Consider the following 27,728-nt stretch of genomic DNA (forward strand, 5'->3'; position numbering starts at 1 on the left):
AATTTGTGTACTAGTGTAAGGCTCACCAAAAGGTGACCTCAGCAGAGGAGGATTTTAACAATGTGGATAGAATTATCTAATCTGTTTATACCAGTGAGACTCTTTCCCCAGCCACCCCTGTAATTGCCCAATAGGCTTATGAAAGTGATGTGGTGGCAGGGATGGAGGTTATGCATGGACTCAACAACATACACTTCCGAAACTCAGCAAGCTCAACCAGGCTACTGCTGCTGCTAAATGCCCATGTATCCACAGTAGAGACCAACACTGAGTACCTGATGTGGAACTGTTTCCCAGGATCATCACCCAGCTGTCTGGTCCCTTCCATCATGAAAGGGGAAACATTTTGTTCATACTGTTCAGACACTCTGGATATAAATTTGCCTTCCCTGCATGCAGTGCTTTTGCTAAAACTACTATCTGTGGACTTACAGAATGCCTCATCCACCATTATGATATTCCACACAGCAGCACTTCTTTTTTTTTTTTAAAGATTTTATTTATTTATTTGACAGAGAGAGAGGCAGTGAGAGAGGGAACACAAGCAAGGAGGGTGGGAGAGGGAGAAGCAGGCTTCCTGCTAGGCTAGGACCTCGCTGTGGGGCTCGATCCCAGAACTCCGGGATCATGACCTGAGCCAAAGGCAGATGCTTAACGACCAAGCCACCCAGGCGCCCCAACACACAGCAGCACTTCTGGTCAAGGAACTCACTTCACAGCAAGAGAAGTGTGACAATGGACCCATGCTCATAGAATTTAGTGGTCTTACCATGTTCCCCACCATCATGAAGCAACTGTCTTGAGAGAATGGTGGAATGGCCTTTGAAGACTCAGTCACAGTGCAAGCTAGGTGGGAATGCCTTGCAGAGCTGAGGCAAAGTTCTTTAGAGGGCCATATATGCTCTGAATCAGCATCTAAATATGGTGCAATTTCTCTGATATAGCGAGGATTCACAGGTCTAGCAATTAAGGAGTAGAAATAGGAGTGGTGCTATTACCTCTAGTGACCCACTAGCAAATTTTTGCTTCCTATTTCTGTGACCTTATGCTCTGCTGGCCTGGAAGTCTCAGCTCCGAAGGGAGGAATTCTTCCCTCAGGAGGCACAACAATGATTGCGTTGAACTGGAAATTAAGACTGCTGGCTTGCCACCTTGGACTCCTCATGCTTCTGAATCAACAGTCTAAGAATGGAGTTACTGTGCTGATTTGGTGATAGATCCCAATTACCAAGGGGAAATTGGATTATTATTCCACTATAAAGGTAAGGCAGAGTATATTTGGAATACAGGGCATCTCTTACTATTACTATGCCCTGTGATTAAGGTCAACGGAAAACTACAACAACCCAGTCCAAGTAAGACTACTGATGGCCCAAACTCTTCATGAATAAAAGTTTGGGTCACCTCACCAGATAAGGAACCACTTCCAGCTGAGATACTTGCTGAAGGCAAAGAAAATACAGAATGGACAGTGGATGAAGGTAGTTATAAATACCAATTACAACCATGTAACCAGTTACAGAAATGAGGATTGTGATTGTCATGAATATTTTTTCTTTATTTTGTTATGAATATGTTTATATGCATGTATATTTGTATGTTTATATTTAAATATATTTATTTTCTTTCTGTCTAATCCCTTTATCATGTAACATAAGATATATTGATTTTATATGGTGGTATTCAAGTATTGTTAACTTTACATCATAGTATTTAAGTAATAGGATACCAAGAAGAAGAGTAAATACCACTCAAGTATTCTACTTTCTCTTCTGGGGAAGGGATTAGTGCATTTTTGGTTGTGTGCAGGATAGTTGTATCATGTTAGGTAGAATTATGACCTTATTATTGTCTTCATGTGGACATTAAGGACAGTTTAAGGAGATTCCTGTGGGTGCCAAACTGATAAGGGGTAGAGTTGTGATATTTAATTTTGTGTCAATTTGACTGGACCACAGGGTGCCCAGATATTTGGTTAAACATTCTTTTGATTGTTACTGTGAGGGTGTTTTAGGGTTATATTAATATCTAAATTGGTAGACTGAGTAAAGCAAGTTGTGGGTGGGCCTCGTCCAATTAGTTGAGAACCTAAATAGAACAAAAATACTGATCCTCTGAGTAAGAGAGAATTCTTCCTTACTGATTACCCTCGAACTAAAACATTGGCTTTCTTTCTGCCTTTAGACACAAATGGAAGCATTGGCTCTTCTTGGGTCTCCTGGTTGCCGACTTACCCTGCAGATCTTGGGATTTGTCTGTCTCTGTAATCATGTGAGCCAATTTCTTTTAATAAAACTCTTTAGGGGTGCCTGGCTGGTTCAGTCAGTGGAGCATGTGACTCTTGATCTCAGGGTTGTGAGTTCGAGCCTCACACTGGGTGTAGAGATTACTTAAAAAAAAAAAAGTAAATAAATAAATACATAAATCTCTTTACTTAGACACACATACACACACTTTAGATGAATCCATAAAGTAGCATATCCTTAAGATTTATGTGACTGTATTAAGTTGGAATTGGATTAATACAGTCAATAAGACTAGTCTATAAATGTCTTCTAGCAATCCTGGACTTTCCTCTCCAGCCCTGCCTCCTTCCCTCCTTAAACCAATGAGGGCACTAACCCAGAGACTTATAAATTATTTTTTATCTACATCTGCTTTGCTTTTTCCTTTCTTGGATTTACCTTGGGTAAGCTATGTCTCTCTCCATCATGTATCAATGATTTCAGGCCAGCATTCATGGGACTGTATCCAGTACATAAAACATCCAGGAGACCTCCCTGTCAGCATGGAGTTGTCCAAATGCATGCAGGGGTCACCCCAATAGGCACACTGTCCTCACAACACCCATTCAGCTCTTGGCTAGCTAGTCCTTGCAGATTCCTCTCTTGACCTATTCCCAGATGGTTCTGACCAGTCCTTTTCATTTCATTTGTATATTTGTATAATGCAATGAAGCATATCCTTGCTGGGACTGCAGAGCAAATTGGTGGCATGCCTTCTGAGAGTTCCAAGGTTGTCATGGGCATGATAGCAATACCCTGCTTTAACTAAAAGTCAGTTCTAAACTCTCCAGGGAGTTCCAGAGGGTGCATGCTCTTCATTCTTTTGGATACATAGCAGACACCCAGAGTGTCCTGAGGTGCCCTAATAACAAAAGCCCATTCCCTCCACATACCAGGAGAAGAGGACCAGGTCGGTTTTATTTCCTTAGTGATCTGCTGAAATCTCCCTCCGATTGAAAGTCATCTTTTTCATAACACTGAAAAGATGTAACATTAGCTTAATCATTCCCAAATGAATCCTGAAAAATATTTGGAAACAGTACACTTATACAAAATCATTTCAGCATTACTAGAAAGTTTCAGCCATATGCTATAAACTTGTACTTTTAAGTGGCGACCATGTGGTCTGCCTTTGGAACATCCAGTTCTTTCTTTTTTATAGAATTAAAACCCCTGACACTTGTTTTAAGACCTAAAAAAACCTTTATGTGCTTAGCAAAATGCAGAACCTGGCATGGTCATAAAGAAGATATATTTGATTTTACTCCTTGAAGCCATAAAAAAAAAAAAAAAGAAAGAAAGAAAAGAAAAAGAAAAAGAAAAAAGACACAGGATACTGTCTGTATGAAAACTAAAATGGCAGCTGCAACTCCTTCCCAGAAGTCTCTGGGAGGAGACATGTAAGGTCACTCCTTATTCTCCTGGGTTCCAGGAAAGCAATTTACCCCTCCACCCCCCATCTAAAGCAAAGAGCACTGGGGAGAGATCCAACTCTCAACAGAGCCTGTCTTGATTGAGAAAGTTAACACTTCAAGAAAAGGATTCTGTCTTCTTTCAGGGCTCTTGAAAAGGATCCTTGCCAAACCCAACCCCAAGATAGAAAAAGTTCTTTTTCTAAGACTTGAGAATTCGTCACCAACTTGTATTAGCAATCGGACCTGTAAAGAATTCTATCAAATCATTCAGCCTCAGGGACCTAATTTTCAAAATTAGTGTCCGAGTGGGATATAAAGGAGAAAATTCCAGTGCCAGAGAGCAATGGAAATTCACATTGGATATATAGTGCACTCTTGGGAAGAAAGGCACCACATTGGAATCTAGCACCTGTGAGATGATGAACAAAAGATTCTAAGAGGGTAACTCTCTTTTGGGAACATGAGGGAGAGAGATTCTCAGTTCTAATCTACTGAGAGTTTAATACTGTAGTGAAGGAAAGTATTGATGTGTCATTAGCAACATCCTCCTACCATTCTGGCTATAGCTTCTCTGGATTTTGGGAAGAGTTTAGACCAAAAAAAAAAAAAAAAAAAAAGATGGTTGAGAAGGTGAGAAACTCCTCTCACCTGTTTTATATTGTATTGATTTTTTGTGCCTAGTAGAGTGCTTCGCACAAAAACTCAATATATACCTGATGTTGAAGGAATTGATTAATCAATTTTGTATGTATGTGGGTGCATCCATTGGGCAAAAATTTTTTTTGGCACATTTTGATTCCTTCCAAAGTACTTAAAAATGAGCAAATGTGAGAGCAAAAGAGTGATCTAATTTGAACATACAATATCTAACATTTTAAAAAGACCATGCCTTTCTTTACAGCTAATGAATTTAGTGGTCAAAAACACAAAGGAGCTGCATACCATGAAATGAAGCAAAGGCAATGAAACCTATAACAGGATGTTAAAATTGAACTTATAATTAGGTCCCAAAATATAATTGATTGGAAATTCCAAAACGAAGTGGCAAATTGCCAATTGCATATTGATCAATGGAAATGATCCTGAGGAACTGATAGATTAGTTTTTGACCCCTTAGCCAGGTTAAGACAGTAAAAAGGGAGAGACAGAAGGTGATCTACTATACATCACCTCTAGTCTAGTGAGAGGAGATTTTGAGGAAACCACTACGCAATTAGGAGTAATCTGACCCCTTACCTGGGAAACCTGTAAGACAAAGAAGGTTGCCCAATGTTTTGGCACTGGAGTCAGGACATTTTGGAGCAAGGGATGCAAGATTTCTTAAGAATCAAACGTGGACCAATTGAGAGAGAGAGAGAGAGATGGGTTATTTCTGATCCTTGAGGTAGAAGGGCCCAGCACAAATAATCTGGAGGTGAACACCTTTGGTAAGAAGGAATCAATAGCAACCACTCAAAAGAGACATGTTTTGCATCTTTCTGGATCAAGGGATCTGAGGAGAGAGGAACCCAGTGGAGAGCTTGAGAGCCTATCAAAATATCCCTATTGAGACAGAATCAGCCAGGCTCAAAGAACAAGAAACTAGATGATGTGGTTCCACTAAGACCGTTCTCTACCACTCCCTTCTTACCTCTGAGGGGTCAGAAACTGCTGGCCAGGAAGGAAGTGGATGGAGAGGGAAGAGAAGATAGGATAGGAAAATATAGAAGAAATCCACCAACCTTCCCCTTCCTGACTGCAGTTTTCCAACCTGAGATGCACCCTAAGTAAGAAGGAAAGAATTAACTCTAAATCAATTCTGGGATTTTTTTTTTAACATTTTAGAATCTCATTAAACTTTCTAAATTGAGACTATGATCTCAATTTAAAGTAATTATACAATTGTTTGTTACCTAAATGCCTACAGAAAAATCATGGGAGTGCTCACAGGCAGATCCTAATTTGGGGGGGATGCTCACTCAGAAAAATAGTATAAAATTGTGATTATAGAAAAAGAAATCACAATAAACTACAGATTTTTTAAAGCTGACAAATAACACACATATATCACAAAACAACATTTTTTGTTAGCTGTCTGGCACATTGATATATTTTCTAACAAATTTTTGATCGAATATTCTTTTATTCCTTCTTAAATATTTTCTGCAAAGAGAATGAAAAAATATAGTATTTTTGTTGATCAAACTTTATAGTACGGATGTAAATTTGTGCCCTATGAGCATAGGTATAACGATAAATTCCATTCCTTTGTTTTCCAATTAAAAAAAGAAATATAATAAATGTGTGTGGCATTTACAATTCTAAAGACTGCATTTTCAAGTTTGTTGTAAGTAGGATTCTATGAGAAATGAATAAATCCTCTGCTCACGGTCTTACATGTGTAACAATTAGAAAAGCTTTCAACAAACTTGTTTCTGATTCTGTATCGTTCAAATCTGGTCTCTTTTTACCTAGGCGTAGTGTGACACATTCACATCTAGATACAATCTTTGCTTTGTACCCTATCATTGGAACTCCGGTGAGTTAATCTGGTAAGCAGTAGAGGCAAAATTCAGTCAGACTGCTTTTGTGGAGCTTTTGGCCTTCTATGTAGAAACAAATGCAAATCAATTAACCACACTAAAAAGGTGTGAGGTAAGATTTCTGGAGGAAAGGAGCATTGCTCTGTAAGAGTGCATAAGAAAGGAACCTCATCAGTAATTATTTTATAGTAGATATGGATTAATAAAACAAAGGTCCAGGTGATGTGGCTGTAGTCAGAGGAAGCCTGTCTGACTCTATCTTAAAGCCCTTGGTTGAATAACATCTTAGAGCCTGCCCACTTTCCAGAATCTCATTTCTCTCTGTGCACCTGGTATTGGGAATTCTTCTTAGTGCCTGTTCTCAGGCTCTGTTACCACTACTGGCATCTATGCTGCTCTGCCAGCCGTGTTGTTTTCCTGGAGTGTTGTTTTCCTGGAACACAGCAAGGAGAGAACTCAGTCTGGCTTGAATCTTAGAAAACTCCATTGAACTCAAGCTGCCTCTTGGCATTTCAGATCCTACTTGTACATAGGCTGGGCTTCTGTCCAAATTAAGCAATGTTTCTCCATTACCTTCTAATTCTGCACCTTTATCCCATCACCATAACGTCTTTTACCCCATAATACGCAGTGGGGTAGGGAGGTGGGCAATATCAAGAGAAGATGAATTGAATGAACAAATGTAACATTTGCCTTAAGTTGTGGGTTGTGTTTTCCTGAGAATGTATCATCCTCCTGTGAGCTGTTGGTATGTTTGCCACCCTATACTTCCAGGTAACCAGTATTGGAAAACCTGCTTCTGGGTGTGTAGCAGGTCATCTACTTCCTAATGATCTGAGGTGCTTATTTAAAAATACAGATTTCAAGCTCCACTCTGAAACTAATTCTCAGAGGATCTGGAGACTGAGACCTGGGAATCTGAATGTTTATTTAGCCCCACTCCCTAGTGAATGTTCTGTACCTTAAAGTTTGAGAATGTCTCCACTAAGGATAGTACATAGATGACCTTTCCAGTGTCCAGCATCAAGAGGTAAGTTGGAGGCTCAGACTGTATGACACCAATATGACAAAGGCAGGGAAAGATCTCAGCTTATAAGGCAATCACTGGAGAAAACTATAAACTATGCTAAACTAAAAGGTTGACAGCATGAATAAAAATGACCAAGGAACAAATTGATTCTTTACAACATTGTTGAAGTAGCAAAAGTGTCCACGTATGACGTAGTAATTAAGTAAACTCTAATACATTCAAACAAAGAAATACTATGCAGCTATATAAAAAAATAGAACACTATATACTGCTAAGATATGTTAGTAAATGAAAAAAAAGTCTAAGTAGTACATGTGATGTACTGTCTTTTACATGAGAAAGAGGAAAGTACATTCTAGGGGAAGAAGCTAAACTACATATTCATATTTGCTTGTGTTCCTGTAAGGAAATGCTGGAGGGATACAGAAGAAACCAACACAAGTGATGTGACTTGTTTACAGTAATAACTTCACTGGCTCACACTTCTCTTTCTCCACTCTTTTTGGATAGTGTCTTGCCACACTGTCTCTGGGCTTGACGATATAATTTTCTTTGGCCAATGTGAGGCAAGCAGAATTGGGGAATTGCCTTGTCTTGCTGCTCTTGGAACCCTCTGAATGCCATGTGAAGAAGGCCAGGCTAGCCTGATAGATGATCAGAGACACATGATCCAACTGTTCACCAACTTCCTACCCCCACAACCAATCTGCAGCTTATCAACTGCAGAGTGATATGGAATAAGGGCTGTATTAGAGGGATTAGACCTTGTACAATTAAAAGACATTAGCCAGAGACCACAAAGAAGAGCTGCTAAAGAAATCTATGGAAGGCTTCTTTTTTATCTGATGCTGTTCCTGAAGTCACTGAAGGTCGGTGGGGCAGGTAGTCAAAAAGAAAAGGTGAACACAAAGCAAGAGAGATTGAGGACAAACTGGAACCTGTGTCTGTCTCCAATTGCATCACGTTTCTTTGCTGCCAAGATGTACCTGTGCCTGGTTCAGGACTCGGAAAACAGAAGGAGGAAATCCGTGGGAGCTGAAGGAGCGTGGATCTTAGCACTGCCCCATGGCAAAGGGTGACCCAGTTGGTCAACAACCAACTGCAGGAGCTACAGTAGTGGTGCCTGGGGCCCTAAACCAACATTCCAAGCATAATGTCAGTCACTTCCTTCTACCCTCCAAACATCATGCAAGTATCTCATGTTGCCTACCCTAATCCAGAATTATATAGGGAAGGGAAATGTACTTGGTAAGGTAATCATCACACCAATCCTAGATCACCAGCCTCCAGCCAAGTGGCCAACTAACCCCAGAAACATGGAGTACAGTCAGCAGAGTTCAATCGAGATCACCCAGACTAGAAAACTTATTCAGCCCACCACAGATTCACAAGCTAAATAAAGTATTATTTTAAGCCACTAAGCTTGTTGCATGGGGAGGGCTAATCGCTAGTAGCTAGACTTCTTGGTGTATACCTTATTCTGTAAGACTTGTATCATTTAATTTTTTGAACCAGGTAATATATTACTAATAAAGAATGAAATTAACATAAAATATCTGAAAGGACTGTAGAATGTTACTGGGTAGCTTATTAGTTATTGAAAAGGCACCATCTAAAGGGGTAGGAAGCTCAGAGAGGCAGAAGGAGAGATGTGTGTAAATCAATTGAGTCCCCCACAACCTTGTCCATTTCAGATGTGGAACAAGCATCCACCTCTGTCAGATTACCTACGTAGGAGTCAGCCTTTTTGTCTCTCTTTCATCCTTGATCCCAATCTATACCCCAAGGTTTTGGATTCCATGTCTGAGACATCTCTTAAATATGCCATCTTCTTTTTGTCTCCACTGCCATCACTGTAGCCCAGGCTATCCCAACAACATCCCAACTCATATTCCTGCTGCCACATTGCCTCTCTCCAATCCATTCTCTGTATTTAATAGGAGTTAAAATATGAACCAGATCATGTCATCCCCTCACTCCATTTCCTGCTTGAAATCTTCAATGTCTTCCAATTAAATTTTGAATTTATACAAAGTCCTTGTCCTGATTTATAAGATCCTATAAGACCCTGCTCTTACCAACTTCTCTGATCTCCAGTGTTGCTTTCCCAGACCCATTTCACTTGACTCCAACTACAGTAGCCTTCTTTCAGTTCCTCAACACTTAAGCTCTTTCGTATCTTTGGATTTGCACATGACATTTCTTATGCCTATTTCTTTCTCCCCCTAGTAGAATATAAATTCCATGAGGGCAGGACCCTGTCTACTTTGTTTATTATTGTGTCCCTGAGGCCTATCAGAGTGCTTTACACAATGGGCCCTCAACAAATACTTGACAGATGAATGAATGAATGAATGAATGAATGAATGAAGCAAGGTGATTGAAGTATCTATCTCCTTCTGATTCCTTTTGAGTATACATTTAAGCATACCATGTATCTTCTTATATTTATCTGGCTCTAACCCTCGCTTCACTCATGTGTCTGTTTAAATGTCTATTCATCAGAAAGGCCTTCCCTGACCCCATCTCATGTGGTCTGCACTTGACCCTCTCTAAGTCCTTATATATTTATCACTCTTTGAAAATACATTATTTGCGTGCTTATATAATGGCAGGAACTGAGCTTGTCTTATCAAGAGCTGTATCTGCAGCACCTAGAATAGTGATTAACACATAGGAGATGTTTGGTGATACATACATACATACACACACAGAATAATGAACAGTGACCCTACCTTATTCTTCCTTGCTTCGCTCTGAGGACTGACAGTCCTTAGCTTGAATTCCAGCATATTCCCTAGAACCCAGCTACCACTAATAGGACCGTCCACAGCTAAGCATGTTAAAATAGCATCTGCTTTGATTCTCTGCTTCTGAACTTCACCCACCTCCTGGAACTCACCTGCTTTTGCTCTTTCCCAATTGGTACTAAATTGCCTGACTTATGACAAGATTGCTGTATACCCTTGGCTATGCTTGGCTTACCAAACTGAACCTTCTCTCTCACTGTGTCTCCCCATCTCACCTCTCTTGGAAGGTCTGAGGCTTGTTCCTGTTGCTTCCTCCAGATGCCTCAACTTTCTGTATGTAACTGGCTAAACCTCCCTGACTTCTGAGACATGACTAAACGAACAATGAAATCAAGTCCAAAAAAAGGTTAAGGAAATTTAGCAGTGTCTCTTGAAGCTTTAACTGTTCACTTAGAGTTACATTATTTCTCTAAAGAGCTTCATAGAATTCCCAAATTCGAATATACCACAATGCATTCAACTATTTCCCTACTGACAGCCACTGTTCACAGTAAGTATCCTTGTGCAGATCCCTTGGAGACATTCACTGTGATGCCATTTACATAAAAAGAAAAAGATTCTGCACGTCTTCCATTGAACAGTCATGTACGTAGGTACATGAATGCACGGCTATGTCTGTTAATAGTAGCTGCATCTGGAGATCAGGGGTCATGTTCAAAGACAATTCTGCCTTCTCTATTTCGGTTTTATAATAAGGAAAATGCAAGTGTGTGTTACTTACAAGATTAAAGATGATTAGAAACACCAATGAAACAAATTTTAACCAAAAAAAAAAAAAGAAAGAAAGAATGTCCTTTTACCAAAATACCTTTCTCAGGGATAGTAGAAAGTGGTAATATGATTGGACTTTCTGTATTCCCATCGCTGGGTGGAGGTATGGAATGTTGCAAAAGGCAAGCTGTCAGGTAGCCCAGGGAGGAGGCCATTTGGGTAGTCCATTACCCAATTTAGCAACATGGTAACCCGTCCTCCTACAGTGCATTTTAATAACTTTAATTTTTACTTTGAACTTTGTCTCTTGCATCAGGGGAGTAGAGCCTAATAAATGGACACCTGTCTCAGCATTTCATCACAGATTTCTGGAACATAGCTGTATCTCTACAAAATCTATCCAGGACTTCCCAGAAAATTCCAGGCCTGGATTCTAGAATTGCATCACAGTGCAATGATTGGGTTCCACAGCTAAGTCAGTGGGATGTCATGGGGCTGTCATCTGGTATCCGGGTCATTGAGTTATATTAGAAAGGTGTGATAACAATGAAACAGTACACCCTGGTGTTTTTATTGGGCTTTTCTTTCTCAGGTGCTTCCTGACACCTCACATATCTTTGCAACATAGCAGTGTGATAATTTGGGGGCAGATATCACCATCCGGTTTTACTGAAGGTCTTTGCTCCAGCAGTGCTGGCCTTTCAATATCTTTGCCAAGTACCCCAGGGCCTTTGCACTTGCTATTTCTCTGCCTGGGAATGCTCTTTTCCTAATCCTCTGGTAGAATCCTTTTCATAGTCCCCAAATCATATTCTAGAGCAATCTTTTCTGACTATGTAGGTACTCTTCCAGTTACTTTCTATTACACCACATCTTATATTCTTTAGAGCACGTATTACTATCTGGAACTATGTGATTTATTTATTTGTTTATCTATTGTCTTCCTCTTCCCAGTTGAACGTAAAAAATTTTGTCATGTTCACTGCTAAATACCCAGCACAGCTCCAGATACTCTGTAGGCACTCAGGAATGTCTTTTGAATACATAAATAATTAATTTCCCAGAGATGAGGCTAGAACAGTGATTCTCAGTCCAGGCAGGCTCATTAGAATCATCTGGAGGGCTTTTAAAAAATACACTGCCCAGGGCCACCCTTCTTAGATGTCTATTTAACCGTTTAACAGGCTGGCCTAGGCTTGGCATTTTTAAAAGTTGCCCAGGTGATTCTAATATGTGTCCACAACTGGGTATCCAAGGCTGATAGTCTTTTCAGACATTTCTGATGCAGTTACAATTCCCCAGGAGGAAGACTATGGTGATAAGGACAATAGTAGTCATAGGGACGGTGGTAAGATGTGGTTGGACTTGGGTGAAGATTTAAGATGTGCAGCTGAAACTGGCCAGGTGAAGATGTGCCCAACATCTGTTTATTAGCAGAACTGAGACAATGACCAACATTCTCTGATTAAAAATAGCAGAGCTCATCTGGGAACATGTTGCCTCTCACTTCTTGGCCGCTCCTTCCATGATATTCTAAAACACCCTACCGAAATCTGTGCACAGACTTTGACTACCCCCTCTCTGGGAATTTCGAATTGCATCTAAGTGGAAGTTCTGCTCAAAGGAAGAAGATCCTGGATATAAGCCTCCTCTCATAATTGTACTTGTCCTCTTCTTTTTCCTTCTGCTTCAATTCTCTTCCTCTCTCCATTTCTTTTCCCCTATAACCTTAGCACTGTTTATTTCCCCAGAACTCTCTAAAATGTTTCCTTAAATATTTGGAAGTTTTTAGTTTTTTAGTTCCAAAACTCAGAGAGTTCTCTGCATAGTGTTGTGGGTAATCTATGGATAAGAAAAAATTCTTCATCCAAGCATTCCATCTCATCCTCATGCAAAGAGGCCACACAGATTATAGTTTGCCATAAATCCCAGATGATATTCTTGTCTTCTCAGACAAGAAAAATGGGGAGAAAATTGGAGTGCAGGAACTTGACCCTTCTCCAGACTGTGGAAGTTGCAAAGTTCCTGGAAAAACAATAGACATCAAGGTCTTCTGGGCATTTGGGAAAGATGGGTCATATGAAATTTTGAGTTTTGGGAGCCTCTGAACAAATCTCCTCTTTGTCAATTAAACAATTGATTTATGAGGAGTGAAGTTGCCACGTGGTTTGGATACACCATGCTCTGGGGATGAAAAGAGAAGGAAATGTAATTTTGTTTGGAAGACCTTTTGGACTGTTGGCCATCTACTGCAGAGAATAAAATCTGGGTGCAGAAAGGATGAGGAGGGGGTGGGGCTGATGCAGAGTGGAAGGACAGATTGGACAGAACGCAGGGTTTGGTCCTGAGTGAAGCATTACATTGCTTGCAGCCATGGGATGGTTTGGGGGTCCCATTTCCTAGATTCCCTTAATGTTTCCTATTTTTCTGATGAGGTGATGAGGAAGCACAGGGTATGTTGGGTTCAGCCCTCTTAGCTCCAGGGGGAGCCTGTGTTTTGTGTCTTTGTATGTAGACATGTATGAAACTTAGCAGACCTGACACTTGTCTCTGCAGGGGAGTTCAGGGGAAAAGGCCAGGTGGGACATGGCATGGTTATTACAATGACCACACAGCACACACTGTCCTCCCTCAATTCAGCACTTCACATTCTCTTCACATTCTCCAGTGAAAAATTAGTGGAAAATGCTCATTTGTGTCAGGCTTTCCTCATGATTTAAATGTTGCATGCTTCACCCAGGACACCTGTGTTTGTTGAGCAATACTAGAGGAGGCCTTTGAGAGGTTTACAAAAGACCAGGCAGTGAAAGGGATGAGTAATGAAATGGAGGTTCCCCCTGGGGTTGAAGAGAGCATGTGGGAAGATGTTGTTGGGAGGAGGGGGTAGAAAAGAATGGGGTAGTAAGGAAAATTAACCTCTTTATTCATCCATTCAGCAATGTGATAGCTATTTCTTGGGCATCTTTATGCCAAAGTACTTTCCTAAGCCTGGTTGATATAGCAAAGTGAATCAGAGAGGCTTTGCCTTTCTCATATTTGCTTAACTTTACCCTACTTCTCTTCTGTGGACACTTTCCTGACTCCTGGATGAAGGTATTGCTCTCTTCTCGATTCCTCAGTAGCCCTTTATGCAGACTTCTCTTCTGGCGCTTACTACATTTGTTATATTCTAATTTTCTGTGTTCACATCCACCTGCCTCACGAGGCTCTGAGCTCTGCAAATAGGGATCATGTCATAGTCATCCTTGACACTCATGCATATGGAAGGTGCTCAGTAAAGGGTCATTAAATGGACTTGAATTAATATTTAACTTGGACATGTAGACTGCTCTTCACATATTTATAAATATGATGTTGTTGTGGATTTAATTTCTTAATCTGTTCCAGGAACTGAGGAGACAGGTTTGAAAGTGATATGTTGAGATCCATGGATTTCCTATTTTGTTCTTCAGAGAATCAACGGTGTCAGAACTATCCCATGGAGAATTGGTGAGTGGCCTAAAACTAGTGGTCATTATTTAGACATAGTTGATACAGTTATTTTTTTAAAACAGTGTGGTCCTTTCCTAACTCATTGTTCTCTCTCTTATTGTTCAAAACCAAGCCCTCAACATGTGCCACATCCATGAAGTACTCATCCGTAATGACAGTGATAATAAACAATATTTATGGAGTTCTTCCATGTGTCAAGGTTTATTTTAAGTGTTTTGTATGTTTTTGCTTCATTTATTCATCATGAAATCCCATGAGGCTAATACTACAATTGTTCTCATTCTAAAATAAAGAACCTGAGACATAAAAAGGTTAACTTGCTTAAGGTCACATAGCTTATGAGTGGGATAGAAGCGAGATTCTTGCCAGGGACTGGGCTCTTAACTTCTTTGTTATATTGTCTCCCCTCTTTGACTACTGATCCTGTAGGAAGTTTATGCACAAGAAGGGATAAACATGTGTCACCTCTTGTGTTGAGGATCTGTTAACAGAGGCATTTCTTGAACTGATTGCCCTTGCTGAATCTTCAAGACTGGGTATCACCCCCTCTGAGAACTTGATCTTTTCCAGACTGAGCCAGATATTGCTTTCTGTATTTCTACAAAACCTACTGCTCTTCTTTTTCATATGGCATCAATTATAATTGTCTAATTTCTTGTTTGTTTCCCCCCTGAGCCTGTACATTAAGGACAAAAATTTTCATCTCTCAGTGCCTAGACCTGTTGCTCAAGAAATATTTGTTTAATTAATTAAGAAAAAATTGCAATTTACTTCCAACTTCTCAAGAGCATTTTAATAAGACTGCTTAATGCTATACTTATTAGCAATGCTTATTGCATCCACTGATTTGTTCATTCTTTCAATAGATATTTATTGAGGGAGGGCCTGCCTGTGTAAGCATTCTTCTGGGGGCTGAGGTGAGAAAACATACATGGTTCCTGTTTTATAAGAGGCTTGCAATCTACTGTGTGGGTGTAGACATTAATTAGAATTGTCTAAGCACAATTTGGGATATTGCTATGGGAGAAAGAGAAAGGGTGCTATATGAAAACATAAAACTGAACAGAAGAATCCCTGAATCTCAGAGAAAACCCATAATCCTACTAAAGGTTCAAGTAGAGCATCCTTTGACTCCTTAGGATAAACCCTTGAGTCAATAGCCACTGATGATGGTGAGCCAGTTAAATGCAAATTTGGAAAGTTTGAACAAGTCGGTAAGTTATTTTTTAAACAGTCTCAGAATCATTGAGTTAAAGAGTCCCCAGCAATCATTGAATCCAACTTCACATACACTAGAAAAGCTTACTTGGAATTAAGGTTCCAGGTAAATTGATTGTGCAAGGATAATGAGAATCAGTCCCAGTCTAGGAGGATTTGCTCTGTGTCCCAGTACTGTTCCTGGTAACAGAGACCAGTGTCTACCTTGAAAATTTACAAGACATTTAGGGAGTTATCTTGATAAGCTCAGGTAATTTTACACAGAATCCAGAGCAAATTATCCCAAACCAAGTCTGAATTTTGCCAGGGATTTATTCCAATTTTGTCTTGGTGCTACCCTCTGGTGAGTAAAACCAGAGAGCAGAGATCGAACTTCTAATCCTGGAGAATATACTGATAGAGTGAGTTTTGTTTGATTTAGAGGAGGGATCATAAGATATTATTAAAACAACTTGAACATCTGGTTTGGGGATAAAGTCATTTTATTGTGCAGCTGCCAAGCCACAGAGCCAAGCTTACCAAGAAAGCCTCCCTCTCTCCAGCCTTCGGTAAAGTCTAATACCCAACTATAATAATATGCACCCTCCAACACAAATGAAGAGTAAAGGGGAGCAGAGTGAGGTCTTCAAAACTCAAGGAAAATTCACCTGGTAGTCGGAAAATCAGAGCCATACAGAGTAGCTACACTCCTTTTTGAATCTTTTCTCAACATAACTGCTACCTATTCAAACTCTCAATGAGAACATCCAGAAAGGAAACAATATCCACAAGAAGTATTCATTGAATCCTAGTAAAATTCCTCCTCCCACCACATTTATCCTCTTCTCCACGAAGTTGAAAATTGATGTTCAGTCTTAGAGAAAATAAAAATCAGAGTTGGTAAGGACCCTTGGGGTATACATGGAATGGAGCTCTTCTCTCTACATATCTAGTGCTGGTGAAGTCCTTTTTTGCTGCTGCTCTATTGCTCTGGACATGCCCTTAAGTTACTTAATCTCATTCATCCATTCAAAAAATATTAATGAGCACCTATTAGGTAACAGGCTTTGTGTCAGGCACTAAACTTTATGATATGATGGTATTTATATTTAGGCAACTAAGATGCAGTTAAACAAACACATACATAAAATGACTGCTAGTTGCAAAAGAGCTATGAAAGAAACAAAGCACTGGGAATATAAACACCTGGTCCTCCCATTTCCTCCATTCACACCCAGGGCTGACCTTTCAGTCAATCGTGACAGCCTGTCCCACATTCCAGACAGTTGTACCAATTGATCAAATTGGCAAACAAATTAAAGTCTATCTCCTGCCCCCGAGCCTGGGTTCTCAGACAAGGACAATAAAACCCCTAAATAGGATGTACCTATGTCATATGTGTCTACTCACAGTATCAGAAAGTTGGAAAACAGACTAGAGATCTGTTTTTGCTCAATCCCTTTGTTTTTGCAGTGGCCCAGAGTGGAGCAGTGATCTGCCACAATCTCTCAGGTCACCAGCGGCAAGGCCCTGCTTGGAACCCAAGTCTCATGAATCCAATTCCAAGACCTCCACCTCTTGCCTTCAATGAAGACTGTAGTATTTAGGTCTTATCCCATTCGACCATCTCTCCATTCACTAATTGTTCTTTCATAACTTGAAGAACCCAGAAGAGGGAGGAAGGGAAATATACAAAGTTTAGGAGTCAAGTAATTTTTCTGGTTGGCAAGATGAATCAATGAGAAGTAGATTGTAGAGGCTTAAAAAGGAAAAGCATATCAGAACCCAGCAAATGAACAGGGATTAGGTTCTTTCTGTCTTAACTATTTCAGAATTTCCAGAATGTGGACAAATTATCCTCCTTTTGAGTCCTCAAGCTGTCTTTTCAGGGGTGGGGATTTGGAAAGAAGGGAAGGGTGGAATGAGTGAGATGTGGAGGCAGGACTGGACTTTCTTTTTTATATTTGCTAAATGCTCTTGCATTGACTATCTACTTAATGCAAATGCTGAGAATAATCCACTATACTCTAAACCAATGACACCAGTTTTTGCATCTGATAGCAGTTTGCCAGAGGAAGTCAACTATAAACAGGTTTTTAGTCTGACAATCCAAGACTCCTCACAGAATTGACTCAGCGGTTATTTCGTCCAAGGTACATAGAACAAGTTTGCTAAGTCTGGGTCATTCTGATAAATTCTTGAAAACAGGGACCCCAGACTGCAAGGGGAGAACATCAAAGATCTCCTGGGGCTGTAACTAAGAGCTGGCAACTGGCCTATGTCCTCACTTCACTCCAACCCTGGGCCCGAAGCAAGAGGAAGCTTACTAGGCAGGAGTCCTCCTCTGCCTTCTTGAAGGCATCTGCTTAGCTGTGGTTCCCTTGAAGAAATAGAGCCTCTCAATTTGAAAAAAATCCCAGTGGATCATCTAGTCCAGCCCTTTCTCCAGGGAGGTAAATTAATATTGTCATTAACAAGACTATACTACAGGCTTTCATGTGGAGAGAGAAGGGATTAGAAAACAGTGAGTTAAGCAGTCCCCAGAGAACCTCATGGAAACAGGAGGTGACTCCCTGCCTCTGGTGGAAAAAAAAAAAAAGGATTTAATAAGATAGTAGCCCTCAAACATTTGCATGTGCCAGAATCACCTGGAGGGCTATTAAAACATAAATCACTGGACCTCACCTCAGAGTCTCTGATTCTAGTAGGTCTGGGACTTGAGAATTTCTAAGAAGTTTTCAGGTGATCCCGATGCTTCTGGTCCAGGAACCATGCTTGGGGAACTTTTGTAATAGGCAAAAAGGAAAAAGAAGATAGCAACTACCCAAAGTCATCCAGTTCCCTCACCTTCTGGAGGCCTCAGAGAGGGAAGTGTAAGAGCAGGCATTCTTCACAGTTAGATGAGCATTAGTCTTTTCTGTCCACTAAATGTCATATTTGAAATTAGTGAGGAAGGGAGGCCTGTGCCAGCTGGTATAGGTCACAAATATAACTCCCCGGGGCGCCTGGGTGGCACAGCGGTTAAGCGTCTGCCTTCGGCTCAGGGCGTGATCCCAGTGTTACGGGATCGAGCCCCACATCAGGCTCTTCCGCTATGAGCCTGCCTCTTCCTCTCCCACTCCCCCTGCTTGTGTTCCCTCTCTCGCTGGCTGTCTCTATCTCTGTCGAATAAATAAATAAAATCTTAAAAAAAACAAAAACAAATATAACTCCCCGGGGGAATCCACTTAAGAAAAACATAAAAAGATAAAGCTGGGTGCTACATGCAGTTGATGTGGCTAAGCTCTAGAAAGAGTGACAGGACTTCCTTGGGTCTGATAATCTGGTGAACTGGGGTGTGCATTGGGCAAGCAGGAAAGACAACAAGACCAATTGCTCCTTCATGGTATCACCAAGTGTATGATAGGTTGTAAATTATAAGTTCTTTTGTCTTTCCAGTTATGTTAACTTTTATTCATATTTAGCAAATCCCGTGATGTGGGAGAAAAAGCCCCAGACCAGGAGTTGGCAGGGCCCAAGCTTGGCTCTACCTTGGTTAGTTTTGTGATATGGGCAGACCACTTCAGCTATTTGCATCTTAGCTGCTTCATCTGCGGAAATCACATTATTTACCCTATAATTCTGCTGAACTCTCTAAGGGTCCAATGAGATCAGGTGTAAAAGCACTTTACAAGAATATAAAGTGTTATATGGGGCACCTGGGTGGTTCAGTCGGTTAAGCGTCTGCCTTCAGCTCAGGTCATGATCCTGGGGTCCTGGGATCAAGCCTCTGGTCAGATTCCCTGCTTGGTGGGGAGTCTGCTTCTCCCTCTTGCTCTGCCTCTCCCCTCAGCTTGTGCTCTCTCTGTCTCTCTCTTTCTCAAATAAACAAATAAATAAAATCTTTTTTAAAAAAGAATATAAAGTATAATAGAAAGGGAAGAAATCATTCATTGATTCATTAATTCAGTCAACAAAGTTGTATTGGGTGTCAACCACATGCTAGGCTCTGTTGGTAACCCAAGGAAAAAATAAACAAGGTTCTTGCTTTCTATGGGGAAAAAAGGAAAATATTGGAAATAACAGAATATAAAGTATTATAGAAAGGAAAGAAATCATTCATTCATTCATCCATTCACTCATTCAACAAAGTTGTACTGGGTGTCAACCATATGTTGGGCTTTGTTGGTATCCCAAGGAACAAAATAAACAAGGTTCTTGCTCTCTGTGGGGAAAAGAGGAAATAACAGGCTTTCTTTTCAGGCAATTTTTTTCTCACTCCCTCCCCTCCTGACCTTGACACTACTGAGAAAACTTTTAATGGGATGAACAGAGAGTTAATAGATGCAGCTTTAAAGCTTTCTTGGGAGTCCTTGGGTGCCCTTGCATGCCCTCTCCAGAATATTATGTACTCTCATGTCTAAGCACCAGTGACACATGAAGGAAAGTAGTCAGAGAGCCAGCAAGAAGGGTGGAAAAGGCCTTGCAGTAGGGTCACTGGGTCCCAATCCTTATACTCAATGGACAGCCTTGGGTGAGGTATTTAAAGCCTCTATGGTTCCATTTTTATCTGTCCCAAGGAGATAAGCTGGGGCTAAGATTCAACAGTACTAGTTGTCTAAACATTGACATACTTCTGTACCAGTTGATATAAGTTTATGCCACTCAAGTGTCCCCCATTTCTGCTAATCTGTGCATCCAGGCCCCACCCAGTCCTGGGACCCCTGGATGTTTCCCTACTCCAGCACCTAGGAGGTAATGCTTGGCACAGTGGGTACCTCTGATGCTGGATCCAGTGCAACTTCCATATCACTTCTGATTGGTTGGCAGCTGAATGAAATCTATTGGTAAATATATTTTTATAAAAATTTTTTATTGTGTCATGTTAGTCACCATACAGTACATCCTTAATGTTTGATGTAGTGTTCCATGATCCATTATTTGCATATAACACCCAGTGATCCATGCAATACGTGCCCTCCTTAATACCCATCACCGTCCTATCCCAGTCCCCCACTCCTCCTCCCCTCTGAAGTCCTCGGTTTGTTTCCCAGAGTCCATGGTCTCTCGTGGTTCATTCCCCCTTCTGTTTACCCCCCCTTCATTCTTCTCTTCCTTGACCATTGCTTGGATATCGTACAGTATTTGTGATGATCACACACTGCTACTATAAGTGGATACTCAGTACAGTTTTGCTTCCTCCCAGACAAAAGCAGATATCGTAGTTATGAAGGATGGACAGAGGTGAGCAGAAAGGAAAGAAGGCAAGAAGTTGGTTGAAAAAAAGCAGAGAGCAAAAATATTATGGGAGACACACTTCTTTCTGGACCTGGGATGTGCTTAGCAAGTGCCTTCTTAGAGTCCAAAGAGTCCTGTTAAAGGGCTTGGAGTCCCTTGAATGGAGCACAAAGTGTTATTGTTATATAATAACAGCTCTTGCCCACATTGCTAACTTATTCCATTCTAATCTCCTCGTCACGGGGGAGACAAGAGTCCGAGCTTTTCTCCCTTGCACAGCCCTGCAACCTGCTCCTGGGAGAATAGTTTCCTTGTTTCCCTGGGGCTCCCCTTAGATTTGACCTTCTTGGCAGACCTGCCAAAAGGTATCAGAGTCACCAGGCACACCCCAGAACATTGATATGTTTGGAATTTAATCAAATGCCCCACAAAATGGGACTATTTATTTTATCCTTGGAAGTGCTCACTTTAAAAATATTTAAAAGTGATCAAAATGCAAATTATTAGGATTCTGCTCTTCACAATGAGCTCTTTAGGATTTACGTATTTTGATATACACCTCACACTTCCCAAGAAGGGAGGTCTGGCATTTCCCCGATTCCGACGCGTTAGTTCACTGAAGGGTAAAAAGATGGTGGGTGTGCAATCCTGTTTTTCAGTGGTACTTTTTTGCCTTGTTTCTTGGCCTCTCTTTTCTTTCAGGAGGGGCCTAGAAAAGCCTCTCACAGGAGTCTCAGGTGGCATGGTTTCACTGCCCGGAATTACCAAGCTATGAGTTCCAACCCTGTGGCTTTGGAGGCAAGGGGTAGGCAGTCACAGGTCTGAAAGTCAAAGCTCACAGGAGGCCAACAGTCCAGGAACCAAGAGAGAAAGAAATCTACTGCTGCTTAGCAGTCCTTTAACTCCCCACTTTTTACTCCCACAGTGCCCCCTGACCCCACCCTAGTGGCTGCATTAAAACCTCTTTATGAGTCTCAATCCTCAGACCCACCCTTCTCACCTGACTCTCAAAAAAGCCCCAGGCTCACCCACTGAATTAAGATCTGTGGTTCCCACTCACCGCTATGCTCTACCTCTAAGCTTTGTTCCTTTGTCCCTTTGTTGATAGCACTCTCTCTTCTTTTCCTTTGCCCTCAGAGGAAGGGTTTGTCCTCCTCACCAAACCGAATGCCCCCCCTTAGGGCTGATGATCAAATATAAACACCCCCCCCACCACCATGATCTTATCTCTTGGTTAATCTCTCCATTTGGGGGCCACTTCATCCTTTCTAACAGTTATCTTTCCCCATGTTGTAAGAAAGTCCTTAACCAACATGTCAAATCATCAAACACGTCTTTCTCCTCCCTGTCCTCGTGGACATTGTTGAACTAGTGCCTCCACTGACTGGCTCCACTTTCTCAGCCCTTTCATTCCTTATTCCTTATACCCTTGCAAGCTGACTTCTGCTGGAGCGATGTTATTGAAAGCCTTACAAGAGTTGGTGAAGTAACTATTTCACCTTTGACTCTCAAACATTAAAGTCAGCTGTTTTTCTTTTTTTCTTTCTCCATCTCAGCCTCACCCTTCCCCCCTCCAGGGCATACGACCCTGTTGACATCCCCTTTCTTGTTAAAACACTCCCTGTACACTCTGGTGGTAGTTCTACTCTTGCAGCAACGAAGTTTTCTCATTTCCTAAATGGCTTCTCCTTGGCTGAGAAAGAAAAGCATTCCCAGGATTCCTAACCTCTACTCCCATTCTTTTGCACCATCCCTCCCCTCCCTTCTCCTCTTCCCTCCCTTCCCTGCCCCACCCCACTCCACCCCTTTTCTCTCTCAGCAGGGTCAGCCACTGCTATGGACTCAGTGACTGACACTTATCTGTAGAATCAATTCCCAAATCCTTTCCTCCAGAAAACTCAATTGCCTCCTGGGTTCCAGACCCATAATTCTAAGAATCTGCTGGATGTCTCCTTTTATGTGTCCTGCTGGCATCTCAGCACAGAGTTTTCAAAACCTAAACCATCCTGTTCTCCTCGAAACCTACTCAACCTTCTGCTTCTTTATTTTTGTAAACAGTGCGAATATTACCTTAGTCATGCAAACTAAAAATATTTGACTCTTTGCTCTGCCTCACTCTGTTTATTTAACTCACTTTTTATGTTCTGTTGTTTCCTGAATTGTATCTTGGCCTCTCTCCCTCCTTTCTGTTGCAATTGTTATCACCCAAGTTTACGCATTCTCTTCCTCATAAGGACTGCTGCGGTAATCTCTCGGGTGGTTGTGTCCTTGACTTTGTGTTCTTTTCTATTTGTCTTACATACGTCAATCTTCCTGAAGCCCACTTCCAATGAAAGTCTTTCATCATTCCACCTCTCTGCTCAATTAAATTTGTACTCTTAAAAATGTTATTCAAGGCTTTCCATATGTTGGTCCTAAAAGATTTTTTCGAGCTTAATTCTCAATACTGTCCTATAATTAACCTATTTTCTAGTCAAACCAGATGGCATTTCCTAGTTATGCCCAATGCTTTCCAATTTTTGTCTTTTTGTCCCTACTCTTTCTTTTGCTTAATACCCCCAAAAGTACTTTTGTTCAAATGCTGTAGAACCTATCACTTCTCTGAATCCTTGCACAACTTAGTTTGAGCTTCCTTGTTTTGAGCTGACCTTTGTCAGCTTAAGAGTACCTGTTTTGAGAGCTTGGCCTCACTTCTTCTTTCCTTTCCAGTTTGTAAGACCTTTGTGGGAAAAGAGTATATCGTAGACATCTTTAGAATCTCATACAGTACCTGGGCTAGTACCTTTTACATAGTTGGCCCAATGTATATTTGTTGAATGTTGAATTAAAAAAATTATATTCTTAGAAACTTTATAATTAATTTCTTGTATTTTGTTTTGGAAAGATCTTAACATTTTTCTTCTATTTATTTTTTATTTTATTAACTGGAAAATACTAGAAACTATGCCACATAAACATTTTCACAACAAACTCATTTCTGCTCAAAGATTACTACTCTTACCAACATTTTTAGAGTGATCATAAATTCCTATTTAAATAATTTAGACCTACTGGTCTTTGCATATTACCTCATGATCCTATACATCCAGAGGAAAAAATTAAACTTAGTCAACTACCTGGATATTGGCCCTCCAAATTAAAAAATAATAATAATAACTGGAAAATACCCTTAATAACTAACAACAACAACAACAAAAAGAATTGGTTATTGAGTGCAGGGACCATGCGTTAGTACCTTGTTTATTTCTCCCACAGGATTAAATCCAGTTCTGAGCACATAGTGAATGACCAGTTCTCATCGATCAATTATAGACAGTTGATTTACTTCTAAGAGACTCTTTCGGAAACTTTCCTTGATCCCTCAATCCAAGTGAAAGCTGACATGTGTAGACCAAACCTGTGTCTAGAGCCATATATTGTCTGAGAACTAACCAGACAAAATGTTGTCAAATAAGTGGTTGTTGACAAAATTCAAGCTTTGTTAAATGAGAATAAAAAGTAGTTGGCAGATGGGATCCAAGTCTTTTTCAAAGCATTGTTTTTTACTGTGTGTGTGTGTGTGTGTGTGTGTGTGTGTGTGTGTGTTTCCAGATGCACTTGTATGTTTTTCCCTGCCTGCAGAGTGGAAACAAGCAGTCCTATCTTACTTGGGGCAATTGGAGCCCTCTTCAACAGGTAAACTCCTCTAGCCATCTCAGACCATTTCTGTGCTACAGGCAAAGTTTTCTTCTTCCCAAACTTTATTTTGAAGCAAATTCAAGGAAATTCAAAACAGCAGAGTTGGGTAGAAAAAATAAGTCTTTTGTTCAGCATGTACAGTTTGAATCGTGTCAGGAAATATTGCTACTTCCATTTCATTACACTTTACTTTGGAGGAACTTTTTTTTTTTTTTAACAAAGTCAGGAGAACTCTAAGTCAGGAGGCTGTCCATAGCTGAGCCTCACGGACAGATGGCCGGCTCAAACACATAACAAAGGGTCTGTTGTGATGTTGCCAATTCTATTTCATGAAATCTTTTTTGGTATAAACTGGAGAAAGCACTTTGTTCAGTTAAAGATTTTTTTTTTTTCAGCCAGTTGTCTTTGCCAAGGTCAATGTTTCTATTACATGGGGGAAGTATACACTCCCTCTGGTGGCTGATTTAACACATTTGTCTTTACCAAAACACCCATGGATCTCAGTACCTTGAGTGTCCTAGTGTGATGTGCATTCATCGAACAAATATTAATTGAGTTCTTATTATATGTCAGGCAATGTACAAAGGTAACTAGAGTTGGAAAACCCAGGGTCTTGCTCTGGGTCTGCTACATACTAACCACTGGGCCTGATCACCAGGCAGGCGCCTAAACTCCTTGTCCTTCATTTTCTTTTTTTTTTTTTTTTAAAGATTTTATTTATTTATTTGACAGAGATAGAGACAGCCAGTGAGAGAGGGAACACAAGCAGGGGGAGTGGGAGAGGAAGAAGCAGGCTCATAGCGGAGGTAACGCCGGGATCACGCCCTGAGCCGAAGGCAGACGCTTAACCGCTGTGCCACCCAGGCGCCCCTGTCCTTCATTTTCTTAATAAAGAAGTGTATATCTTCACTGCTTACCTCCAAGCATAGTATCCAAGATCAAAAAAGATGAAATAACAGCACGAAGGATCATGTGTTGTAAATTAGATGAAGTCACTTTAATGCTAAAAATAATTCAATCTCTTTTTCTTGCCCTTGGAATAAAATCCAACCATATTTCATGGATTCATGGATTCAGTATAATCTAGACTCCGCATCTTTACCAATTTCATCTCACACCATTCATCTGCTGGAGAATCTCATGCCTCCATACTGGCCAAACTTCCATTTCCTTGAAGGTGTGATTTCTCCCTCAAGACCTTCATATGTACTTCCTCCTCTTCCTGGTAAGCTCTTCCTCCCACTCTTCACCTGCCTTTTATTCATCCTCATTTGGAAGACACTTTCTCAGAAATTCTTCTGCCAATCACCAACTCTAAAAATGGTTCCCTTTATTATGTTCTTTCATAGAAGCTATTTCCCTTCATTTATCCCACATAGAAATGTATTTGTTTATTTTATTTTTTTACTTTACGTATTTTTTCACTCTGCACTAGAATGAAAGCTTCGTGAGCACAGGTACCATGACTGTATAATTCATTAATATATACCCCACACCTGTAAATAGCATCATTTAGAATTTTGAGACTGTCTGGATGAATGAATCTTGTGGAGTGTTAAGGGAAATGTGAATTCATTATTATCTAAAAATAAAATAATATATAATATCTAAGGAAAAAGGAGGAAATGCAGTTTGAGAAAGAAGAGGTTGGTGTGCTTGACAAGTATTACTGGGATATGGGCTTTAAAAATTATTTTAGTTATGTACTCAATCATGTTAATATCGTATATTTCATGACCGTGTAATTAAATAGAATTATATAATTTTATATCTAAACTATTTGGAAATGATAAAACTTCCATCCAGAGATGTGAAGTGATGTATCTAAAGTCACACCGGACAGATACAGGACTAGAACGTGTGCCTCTGATTCAGTTCTTCTCACTACCTCGTGTATATTCACGTTCACCGTTATTACTATAAGACCTCATTTTTTTTTTTTAGTTTAGAAACAATTTTTTTAAGTCGATTTATTTATTTAAGTAATATGGGGCTCAAACCCACTACCCCAAATCAAGAGCCACATGCTTTTCTGATTGAGCCAGCCAGGAGTGCCAAGACCTCATTTCTTAGTTTGGTAGGTTTACTGAACTGCTGTGTTAATTCCAGACTAAAGCAACTATAAACAAATTGCTTAATACTTCTCAGGCATCTTTCACCCCAGTGTCCTGGAATTAAATAGACGTGTATCTCTGTTCAAGTTCTTTCCTCCTTCCTTCTCTCCTTCCTTCTGTCTTTCCTTTTTTACTTTTCCCCTACTGAGGGCATTTTGTCATCCTTGTGTTCAGAGGGTATTTTCCTTCTGGAAATGCATGCTCTTCAGTTCTGGGACATTTTCTTGAATTATTTCTTTGATCATTTCTTATTCTCCATTCCCATTGTTTTATTTTTCTACAATTCTGCTTTCCCTTCAGACTGTTTAATTTTTCATTTCTGCTATCATCACATTAATGATAACTCTTTATAATGTTCTTTGACTATTTCTTTTTAAAACAAACTGATCTTGTTTCAAAGGTACAATATCTTTTCTTAACTTCCTAAGAAAACAAATGGCACTATTTCTGAAGGTTGTTTTTTTCTTTGCATTCTTTGGTCTTTAGTCTATGTTCCTTTTTTCCCATTAGTATGTGTTAGTCACTGTCTTTCATGTTGAGGCTTTCCTCAAATGTTTGGTGATTCTTGGATGTCCATTCTTATGTAAGAGAGGATAAAGTTGCCAGATAAGTTAACACTCAGTTAAATTTGAATTTTATGAAACAATGAATACATTTTTAACATAAATATGTCACAAATATTATATTTGTATTTTCTAAATTTGGCTATCTTAAATGAGGAGCGCAAAGCAGCTGAAGAAAACTCTGTGTGCAAGGGCGGAGCTCATTGACTCCTGGGTGTCACCAAGGTGATGTGGCTGAACCATTTCATTAGGGGACGCCTGAGCATTTGTATCTTTAGGTCTTCACTGCAGGGCTGGTCAGAGTCCCAGACCCAAATCATTCAGTCTTCAGCCTAGGGACTGAAAGCATGGTTGTTAGTGTTCTGGGAGCTGAGGTGGGACAGGACGTTGCTGTGTTCGTCATTCAGAATTCGTACTTTCAAGGAATCTCTTTGTTTTCAATAGAATATCTCTGTCTTCAGTAATGGCTGTCATCCCTCTGTCTAAGATTTTTCTGATACAGCCTCTCTGGAGAATAAGTCTTCAGTCTTCTGCCAGGAGTGGGAGGAGGCTTCTTCCCAAATAGACTATCAGAAAATCCTGTATCATCTTCAGCTGCATCCCCACTTTCAGAGGTGCTTCTTGCTGCCAATTTCTGAACCTTTTAGGGGTTTTGCAGCACAAATCAGGGTTGCTTCTGGGCTTCGCCCCCCCC

At 40.4% G+C, this 27,728-nt stretch overlaps 1 long non-coding RNA gene across 5 annotated transcripts in view; it reads left to right on the forward strand.

The window, feature by feature from the left end:
• Positions 1–653: 653 nt before the first annotated feature.
• Positions 654–27,728, forward strand: part of LOC121104414 — a 46,051-nt gene continuing 18,976 nt past the window's right edge. The window contains exons 1-4 of one of the 5 annotated variants that reach the window (XR_005836733.1): positions 683–1,481; positions 2,185–2,271; positions 14,161–14,262; positions 20,144–20,295. This is a non-coding gene — a long non-coding RNA (uncharacterized LOC121104414). Of the gene's footprint in view, positions 1,482–2,184; positions 2,272–14,160; positions 14,263–14,377; positions 14,450–20,143; positions 20,296–27,728 lie in introns of those variants that run through there. The other 4 variants (XR_005836732.1, XR_005836730.1, XR_005836731.1 and 1 more) reach the window with 4 other exon arrangements.

The sequence above is a fragment of the Ursus maritimus genome, unplaced genomic scaffold, assembly GCF_017311325.1.
Source record: "Ursus maritimus isolate PB19 unplaced genomic scaffold, ASM1731132v1 scaffold_21, whole genome shotgun sequence".
NCBI classification, from domain to species: domain Eukaryota; kingdom Metazoa; phylum Chordata; class Mammalia; order Carnivora; family Ursidae; genus Ursus; species Ursus maritimus.